Source organism: Pleuronectes platessa, unplaced genomic scaffold (genome assembly GCF_947347685.1).
Source record: "Pleuronectes platessa unplaced genomic scaffold, fPlePla1.1 scaffold_38, whole genome shotgun sequence".
NCBI classification, from domain to species: domain Eukaryota; kingdom Metazoa; phylum Chordata; class Actinopteri; order Pleuronectiformes; family Pleuronectidae; genus Pleuronectes; species Pleuronectes platessa.
The window spans coordinates 356,562-365,979 of NW_026518977.1; the positions used below are offsets into that span (position 1 = coordinate 356,562).

The 9,418-nt window shown below is 40.9% G+C and overlaps 2 long non-coding RNA genes across 3 annotated transcripts; one reads left to right on the plus strand and one right to left on the minus strand.

The window, feature by feature from the left end:
- Nucleotides 1-2,016: 2,016 nt before the first annotated feature.
- Nucleotides 2,017-4,749, plus strand: LOC128436347 (uncharacterized). The gene is made up of 5 exons (XR_008338026.1): nt 2,017-2,131; nt 2,540-2,722; nt 3,342-3,428; nt 4,100-4,247; nt 4,484-4,749. It is a non-coding gene; the product is annotated as an uncharacterized LOC128436347 (long non-coding RNA).
- Nucleotides 4,750-6,028: 1,279 nt separating this feature from the next.
- On the minus strand, nt 6,029-8,892 carry LOC128436344 (uncharacterized). Of its 2 annotated transcripts, XR_008338024.1 has the most exons (5): nt 8,790-8,892; nt 8,199-8,381; nt 7,492-7,578; nt 6,673-6,820; nt 6,029-6,436 (listed from the first exon to the last, which is right to left on the minus strand). It is a non-coding gene; the product is annotated as an uncharacterized LOC128436344 (long non-coding RNA). The 2 variants fall into 2 exon arrangements; XR_008338023.1 differs by having other exon boundaries at nt 6,034-6,436; nt 6,673-7,578.
- Between the last annotated feature and the right edge of the window lie 526 nt (nt 8,893-9,418).

Genomic DNA, 9,418 nt, shown 5'->3' on the forward strand with positions numbered 1-9,418 from the left:
GAGTTCAGGTTTTGCGTGCGCACGGTTTTATAAATCGGAATTAGCTTTGGCTTACGCCATTTCCTGCTTTTGGGCATAAGCACACTTTTAGTAAGAATCCTACGCACTCTTTTATAAATCCATCCCTGCTCGGCCCACGCAACACTTCCTCACACACACAGGACCGGCAGTGGGGGGAGAGAGAGAGGGGGAGAAGGGAAGAGTTACGGGGTCCCTAAATAGACTTCGCCGACTCCCTGCAGCCTATAAGAATCACCGTCCTGTCAGGAACATTAAAACATCAGCAGAAGAGGCTGTGATTTCAGAAATATACAATTTATTTAATACGTACCAGTCAACCATATTGCACATTCCCATAGAACAAAATAAAATAAAACAAAAAGCACAATAATCAAACCAATAAATCAGAAAGAAACTAAATTTAAATAAGGTCAAATAAGGCAGCCCTATAAAACAAACTTGTTGTAGTTAGTTCACACAATTTAAACCAGTTTATCAAAATGTTTGAAAACATTGACAATCATAAAACACATCATTATGTCATACCTTTAATTCATTTAAAATAAAGCAGGGATCCACGCCGTCCTTATTGTCTTGAGAGCAATTACTAAAACAGGAAAAGACAACTTAACTTAATGTCACGCACACAATAGTGAAGACTCTGTTAATTGTTCCGGCGCATTACTTACAAGTATTACTCTTATGACTGAAGATTACAGCGCGCATTTATGCCGACGCTGATACAGTCTCACCCTCACGCACACAGCTGTACGCTGGCTCTAGGGACGGAATAAAGGTTAATATTTGCGGAACGTTTTCTGAGTGATCTCCGTTGACATTAAAGTTACTTTCAGCAAACTCACCGCAACAAACAATTTGTGTCCGCACCTGCTGCGGCCACGCTGCACTTACTCACACACACAGGACCGGCAGTGGAGAGAGGGCGAGAGGGAGCGCTACGATGTCCCTTAATAGACGTCGCCAAATCCCCGCAGCCTATAGGAATCACTGTCCTGTCGGATGAATTAAAATATCAGCAAAACGGGAAAAATAACACTGCCAAAACTCGAAAACTGTATTAAGAATTGACCCCTTACACTTGTAACGTGTCTTAAGATCTGTTGAGGATGTCCCAGCCAGGTTCGGGGGGTGGGTATCATTTGAGTTGAACCCATTTTTTCTCCTGTTTCTGGAAGAGGAGTCAGGATAGGAACATGTCTTTTGGTTCCATTAATTTCAGTAGTTAAGTTTAGGTTGTTCCCTTCAGGTTTTTGTGTTTGCTGCTTTGATGTTCGACCCTTCCAAATCTAAAGAGTTAACCACAAGGAAATTCTGGGACCGATCCCATCAGCGTCGCTTCCGTCATCGCTTTGCTCGTGTGTTTCCACCAACCCAGTCTCATCAGAAAACGTTCAATGGCAACGTTGGTCCACTTGGAACGACGTTACCATCTCACAATCTGGCCTCTCAGATTGTGAGATGGTAACATTTAGTCCTCCCATTGTTTTGCATTGGCGTGTTCTCAGGTCACGTGACTCTCAAGCTCCCGTCTGCGGAGAGGAAAACATGGCGGAGATTCCTTGTTTTTTCAGATAAAAATATAATTTTGTAACTTAGTTTGGGCATAAAAATACATTCTGACACCATTTCTAGCGAGAAATGTGCTCTTTGCTTCCACAGTCTTCAGCCAGTTCGTGCTTATGATAAATATTTTAATAGTTATCACGCATGTGTTTATCGTTGCTATGACGGTTGCCATGCCACCACGGCGCAGCGTGGTGTTTAAATCACTGTCCCTGCGTGGTGTCCTTCAGTGATCGTGAATGTTATTCTTGTTATATAATAGTAATATTTGAGGCTAGATTACATCTCTAATGAGAAGGAACCTGCGAGTCTTTTCATACCGAGGCCGGCCCGAGTGCGCGAGCGGCGCGAGCCGAGCGGCCCGAGTGCGCGAGCGGCGCGAGCCGAGCGGCCCGAGTGCGCGAGCCGAGCGGCCCGAGTGCGCGAGCGGACATGACGTGTGGCTGTCGTAAAAACCCTATTTGTAAACAACCAGTCCTTTTAACTCGGGGCTGCGTCATAAACACGGCGCGCTTGGAAGACCACGATGTCATCTTCCTTCTGTCAGGTAAGTAGTTTATTGTTTTTAAAGATCGTTACGATCTAGGTTTACAGTCCGAGTGCGGAGAGAGTCCGTCAATCCACACTATGGACGCTGTTCATCAGCTAATACGCCATTGTTAGCCACATGCTACAGCCCACGGTAGCCTGTGCTACCTGGGAGGTGAATACATTGTTGTTGAAACCAGTTCAAGACGCTTAGCTCATCATTGAGGGACGCTACAATATAAATATAAACATGAATTTGATTTATGAATGCTTTAGATTAATAAGGAGTGTATTTCTCTACCATTACTCCACAATATCAGGTCAATTTGGTTTAATGTATAGTATGCACTTTGACAATAATGTTTCCATGTTATGGAGTTGCGATTCATTTTATAAAACAATTGCTATGTTCTGTTTTTTAATCAAGGAGGATCCCAGTGAAGCTACAGGAGTTTCATTAACGTCAACAACTTGGACCGAACGGTTTGTTTTGCTTGATGAAGAGCAGGAAGGGCAGCCTGGAGAGAAAGAGAAGCCGGGTTGAGCCCACTACCATCATCCACGTACCACGAGGAAGATGAGGGAGAGAAATGATCCTACCATTAAAGAGGTACTTTTAAGTTACATACCAGAAACACCATTTTATATAATGTGCTAAATATACATTTTATTACATCCCCAAAGTACGCTTGCTGAAATACAAGTTTATATCACACTGAAAGAATTTTGATCAATCATGCTTCCCTGCTGTGATTGTTTAACTGGGAAAACAACTTTTTCCACAGGAAGGCAAGTAAATTTAAGGAATACATGTGCAAAGTTTTCCTCTGTTATGTATAATGATGACCCCCATCAAACATAATGTTAGCAATATTTACACCTTTTAATTTATACTGATTATTTCTGTCTACATGTGTGAATTTGCCTTCATTAGTTTCAGAAAAGAGCGATGATGTATCGGTCAGTGGGCGGCAGCACGAGACTCCGCAAACTAGTCTGTAAGCAAATTAGACGAAGGCATCGAGGTTGCGGCCTGCCATCATTGTTATTTTTGCTTAAAGGGCCGAATATGTTTCATGCAGGAATATTAGCATTTCCCTTATATCTACCAAAACTGCTTGTTTCCCAGACTGCAGTTTTGTTTTGATCCGATGTGGTGTGCAAATACAACCGTATCTGCAATGGGTTGTGGGGCATTAACATTTGTAACTCTAATTTTGTTTTGACAGACTGTGAAAAGAACGTTGAGAACATCACCACTCTACAGGAAGACACAGTCCAGTAATGGGTGTCAGTTTTTCAGTAGTGAACGACAGGTACTGTGGAAAAATGTGTGTCATTGTTGTACAATGTCCTTTGACTCTGTTTACACAAGGTTAACACAAAAAGGTTTGATTGTAAACTGATATTGGTATGAATTCATGTTATTCTCCTCTTCACAAGAAACAAACAATCCAAATTACCTGCAGAAAGCCCTTGATGGACGCTTCAGCTGCATCGTCAGACTGGCCAGACAGCAAGATGCCAACTTTAATGCCAATTTATTTGTGTAACATTCTGTGACCAAATGTATAGATAACTTTTTGTAGATTGTAAAAAAGATAACCCATTTATTAAAAAAAAACTACACTAGAATTACCGCACTGCGTTGTATGACTCCGCTAACCAGTGCAGTGTCCGTCTACATATTTCTACATATTTTCTCTCATATAAATGACACTGTGTCTCTTGACAACTGAAACCATAAAATGAGGTCAGTGTGGCCTTGACCTTTTGACTTTAACACAAATACACAGTTAGACAATCCGAAAACATACAGTTATGCCAAAATATATTTTGTTTCACATTCTAGATGGCATAAGCAGAGACATCAACTCAGGAAAAATATTTCTGTAGAAAAGAAAGCCCTGTACGTGTGTACGTATGTATACATACACACGTACAAACGCACTATTGAGACGTTTTGTTTTTTATCATATATTCTCAGGAAGGACTGATGCATTTACTGAGACGGGACGTGAGGGCCTACTCTGCGTGCTCAGAGTTCAAGCCCAGCAGGCTGCAGCGGTCCTGACATATTCCGGAACAGCAGCACAGTCTTTGGATGACTCCTCTGAAGATGAAAACATGGCGAGGTACTTCTCCACTGATGAAGAACTGTGAGGGCTGTGATTAGCTACACTCTCTTGCTACAAGGCTACTCTTACTACTCCCTGGCAGCCTTAGGAAGGCATTAGCTTGCTGTTGGGTAGCTGTTAGCTTCAGCATTTTTAGTTTTTAGCGGCCTGTGTGACGTTTATGTTTAAAACCAAAAAATCAGAGGGAACCATCTTCATAATTTAACACTATGGTTTGTTTGTGTGTCCTTCAGTTCTTCTCAAGAGAAGCAGTACAGGTGTGCCTCAGCTCCACGGTCCCTCCTGCAACCTCCGCTCCTGATGCTAACCTCATGTCTCCATCACACCAAGCAGCAGACCTGGATTGACAGACCTTTCTCCAGAGCTGCCCCCTCCCTCTGAAACCCCCCTCTCCAAAACACTATTTGTGTAGTTTTTAAAGTATTTTTTGCATGAGAATTGTTGATCATAACATTTCCAGCAGATGCCTTAATGTAATGTTTGTGCACAATAAATTACATTGATCATAACATATTGGTATTTCCTTGCACTTCTACACCATGATATTGTCAGATAAGATGCTGATTACATTAAAGCAGTGAATGCTCTGCTTTAAGCAACATAAACACACAATGATCCAATGGATCGGAAGTAGAATGGGCACATTACATTCTGTAGAGAATGCCTCAGTAATTTAAGTCAGAAAATAACTTTCTTTATCTGAGGTTCCAGTCATTTATAGTCACAGCAGAGCACACAGGTCTGGTTGTCTAGGGACACCCATATCATATTGTTTAAGATGTGTAACATCAAGTTTGTGTATCAGTGCAAAATACATACCGTCATTAGTCAAGAGTTCACTCTCTTGTTTACACTAAATTTAGGTGACCCAGATGTTTCACAATGCAATCTGATAAGGTCTTATGAGAAACATTCTTAACATTAAAGAAATCAACACAGAGGATAGCAGTAGATGTTTGACTTCAATCCGTAGCTGATAATCAGCGGCCTGACTTATTCAAACACATTAATACTACAATGAATGAGGCAGGGGTTTTCCATCAGAAATCATTTCTGGGACATTAATTTAAAAGATCTCCAGTATAAGTAAATGTGTTTTAAAATTGGTTTACATCCAAGTGAGAGGCTGTCCCATCACATGGATTTAAGACATATATATTGTTTGTATAAGCTGTCCCTCAGTTAAGTACTTGCACTTCTTGAAAAGCTCTATATAAATGAGATGTATTATTGTTTATACATTGCTTTATACATGTTTTCCTAAAAGTCACTGTAGATACAGAAACAACAGTATGGTTCAGGTGACAGTGAGTGGAATGTGAAGGTAATTCCAATGAGCTCAAGAGAAACCTAATGTGACGATATAGTTGATTTCTGATAGATAATCCCTGCCTCATTCATTGTGGTATTAATGTGTTTGAAAAAGTCAGGCTGCTGATTACCAGCTACTGATTTGAGTCAAACATCTATTGCTATCCTCTGTGTTCATTTCTTTAATGTTAAGAATGTTTCTCATAAGACCTTATCAGATTGCATTGTGAAACATCTGGGTCACCTAAATTTAGTGTAAACAAGAGGGTGAACTCTTGACTAATGACGGTATGTATTTTGCACTGATACACAAACTTGATGTTACACATCTTAAACAATATGATATGGGCGCCACTTAGACAACCAGACCTGTGTGCTTTGCTGTGACTATAAATGACTGGAACCTCAGATAAAGAAAGTTATTTTCTGACTTCAATTACTGAGGCATTCTCTACAGAATGTAATGTGCCCATTCTACTTCCGATCCATTGGATCATTGTGTGTTTATGTTGCTTAAAGAAGAGCATTCACTGCTTTAATGTAATCAGCATCTTATCTGACAATATCATGGTGTAGAAGTGCAAGGAAATAGCAATATGTTATGATCAATGTCATTTATTGTGCACAAACATTACATTAAGGCATCTGCTGGAAATGTTATGATCAACAATTCTCATGCAAAAAATACTTTAAAAACTACACAAATAGTGTTTTGGAGAGGGGGGTTTCAGAGGGAGGGGGCAGCTCTGGAGAAAGGTCTGTCAATCCAGGTCTGCTGCTTGGTGTGATGGAGACATGAGGTTAGCATCAGGAGCGGAGGTTGCAGGAGGGACCGTGGAGCTGAGGCACACCTGTACTGCTTCTCTTGAGAAGAACTGAAGGACACACAAACAAACCATAGTGTTTCATTATGAAGATGGTTCCCTCTGATTTTTTGGTTTTAAACATAAACGTCACACAAGCTGCTAAAAACTAAAAATGCTGAAGCTAACAGCTACCCAACAGCAAGCTAATGCCTTCCTAAGGCTGCCAGGGAGTAGTAAGAGTAGCCTTGTAGCAAGAGAGTGTAGCTAATCACAGCCCTCACAGTTCTTCATCAGTGGAGAAGTACCTCGCCATGTTTTCATCTTCAGAGGAGTCATCCAAAGACTGTGCTGCTGTTCCGGAATATGTCAGGACCGCTGCAGCCTGCTGGGCTTGAACTCTGAGCACGCAGAGTAGGCCCTCACGTCCCGTCTCAGTAAATGCATCAGTCCTTCCTGAGAATATATGATAAAAAACAAAACGTCTCAATAGTGCGTTTGTACGTGTGTATGTATACATACGTACACACGTACAGGGCTTTCTTTTCTACAGAAATATTTTTCCTGAGTTGATGTCTCTGCTTATGCCATCTAGAATGTGAAACAAAATATATTTTGGCATAACTGTATGTTTTCGGATTGTCTAACTGTGTATTTGTGTTAAAGTCAAAAGGTCAAGGCCACACTGACCTCATCTTATGGTTTCAGTTGTCAAGAGACACAGTGTCATTTATATGAGAGAAAATATGTAGAAATATGTAGACGGACACTGCACTGGTTAGCGGAGTCATACAACGCAGTGCGGTAATTCTAGTGTAGTTTTTTTTTAATAAATGGGTTATCTTTTTTACAATCTACAAAAAGTTATCTATACATTTGGTCACAGAATGTTACACAAATAAATTGGCATTAAAGTTGGCATCTTGCTGTCTGGCCAGTCTGACGATGCAGCTGAAGCGTCCATCAAGGGCTTTCTGCAGGTAATTTGGATTGTTTGTTTCTTGTGAAGAGGAGAATAACATGAATTCATACCAATATCAGTTTACAATCAAACCTTTTTGTGTTAACCTTGTGTAAACAGAGTCAAAGGACATTGTACAACAATGACACACATTTTTCCACAGTACCTGTCGTTCACTACTGAAATTCTGACACCCATTACTGGACTGTGTCTTCCTGTAGAGTGGTGATGTTCTCAACGTTCTTTTCACAGTCTGTCAAAACAAAATTAGAGTTACAAATGTTAATGCCCCACAACCCATTGCAGATACGGTTGTATTTGCACACCACATCGGATCAAAACAAAACTGCAGTCTGGGAAACAAGCAGTTTTGGTAGATATAAGGGAAATGCTAATATTCCTGCATGAAACATATTCAGTCCCTTAAGCAAAAATAACAATGATGGCAGGCCGCAACCTCGATGCCTTCGTCTGCTTTGCTTACAGACTAGTTTGCGGAGTCTCGTGCTGCCGCCCACTGACCGATACATCATCGCTCTTTTCTGAAACTAATGAAGGCAAATTCACACATGTAGACAGAAATAAATCAGTATAAATTAAAAGGTGTAAATATTGCTAACATTATGTTTGATGGGGGTCATCATTATACATAACAGAGGAAAACTTTGCACATGTATTCCTTAAATTTACTTGCCTTCCTGTGGAAAAAGTTGTTTTCCCAGTTAAACAATCACAGCAGGGAAGCATGATTGATCAAAATTCTTTCAGTGTGATATAAACTTGTATTTCAGCAAGCGTACTTTGGGGATGTAATAAAATGTATATTTAGCACATTATATAAAATGGTGTTTCTGGTATGTAACTTAAAAGTACCTCTTTAATGGTAGGATCATTTCTCTCCCTCATCTTCCTCGTGGTACGTGGATGATGGTAGTGGGCTCAACCCGGCTTCTCTTTCTCTCCAGGCTGCCCTTCCTGCTCTTCATCAAGCAAAACAAACTGTTTGGTCCAAGTTGTTGACGTTAATGAAACTCCTGTAGCTTCACTGGGATCCTCCTTGATTAAAAAACAGAACATAGCAATTGTTTTATAAAATGAATCACAACTCCATAACATGGAAACATTATTGTCATAGTGCATACTATACATTAAACCAAATTGACCTGATATTGTGGAGTAATAGTAGAGAAATACACTCCTTATTAATCTAAAGCATTCATAAATCAAATTCATGTTTATATTTATATTGTAGCGTCCCTCAATGATGAGCTAAGCGTCTTGAACTGGTTTCAACAACCATGTATTCACCTCCCAGGTAGCACAGGCTACCGTGGGCTGAAGCATGTGGCTAACAATGGCGTATTAGCTGATGAACAGCGTCCATAGTGTGGATTGACGGACTCTCTCCGCACTCGGACTGTAAACCTAGATCGTAACGATCTTTAAAAACAATAAACTACTTACCTGACAGAAGGAAGATGACATCGTGGTCTTCCAAGCGCGCCGTGTTTATGACGCAGCCCCGAGTTAAAAGGACTGGTTGTTTACAAATAGGGTTTTTACGACAGCCATACGTCATGTCCGCTCGCGCACTCGGGCCGCTCGGCTCGCGCCGCTCGGGCCGCTCGGCTCGCGCACTCGGGCCGGCCTCGGTATGAACAGACTCGCAGGTTCCTTCTCATTAGAGATGTAATCTAGCCTCAAATATTACTATTATATAACATGAATAACATTCACGATCACTGAAGGACACCACGCAGGGACGGTGATTTAAACACCACGCTGCGCCGTGGTGGCATGGCAACCGTCATAGCAACGATAAACACATGCGTGATAACTATTAAAATATTTATCATAAGCACGAACTGGCTGAAGACTGTGGAAGCAAAGAGCACATTTCTCGCTAGAAATGGTGTCAGAATGTATTTTTATGCCCAAACTAAGTTACAAAATTATATTTTTATCTGAAAAAACAAGGAATCTCCGCCATGTTTTCCTCTCCGCAGACGGGAGCTTGAGAGTCACGTGACCTGAGAACACGCCAATGCAAAACAATGGGAGGACTAAATGTTACCATCTCACAATCTGGCCTC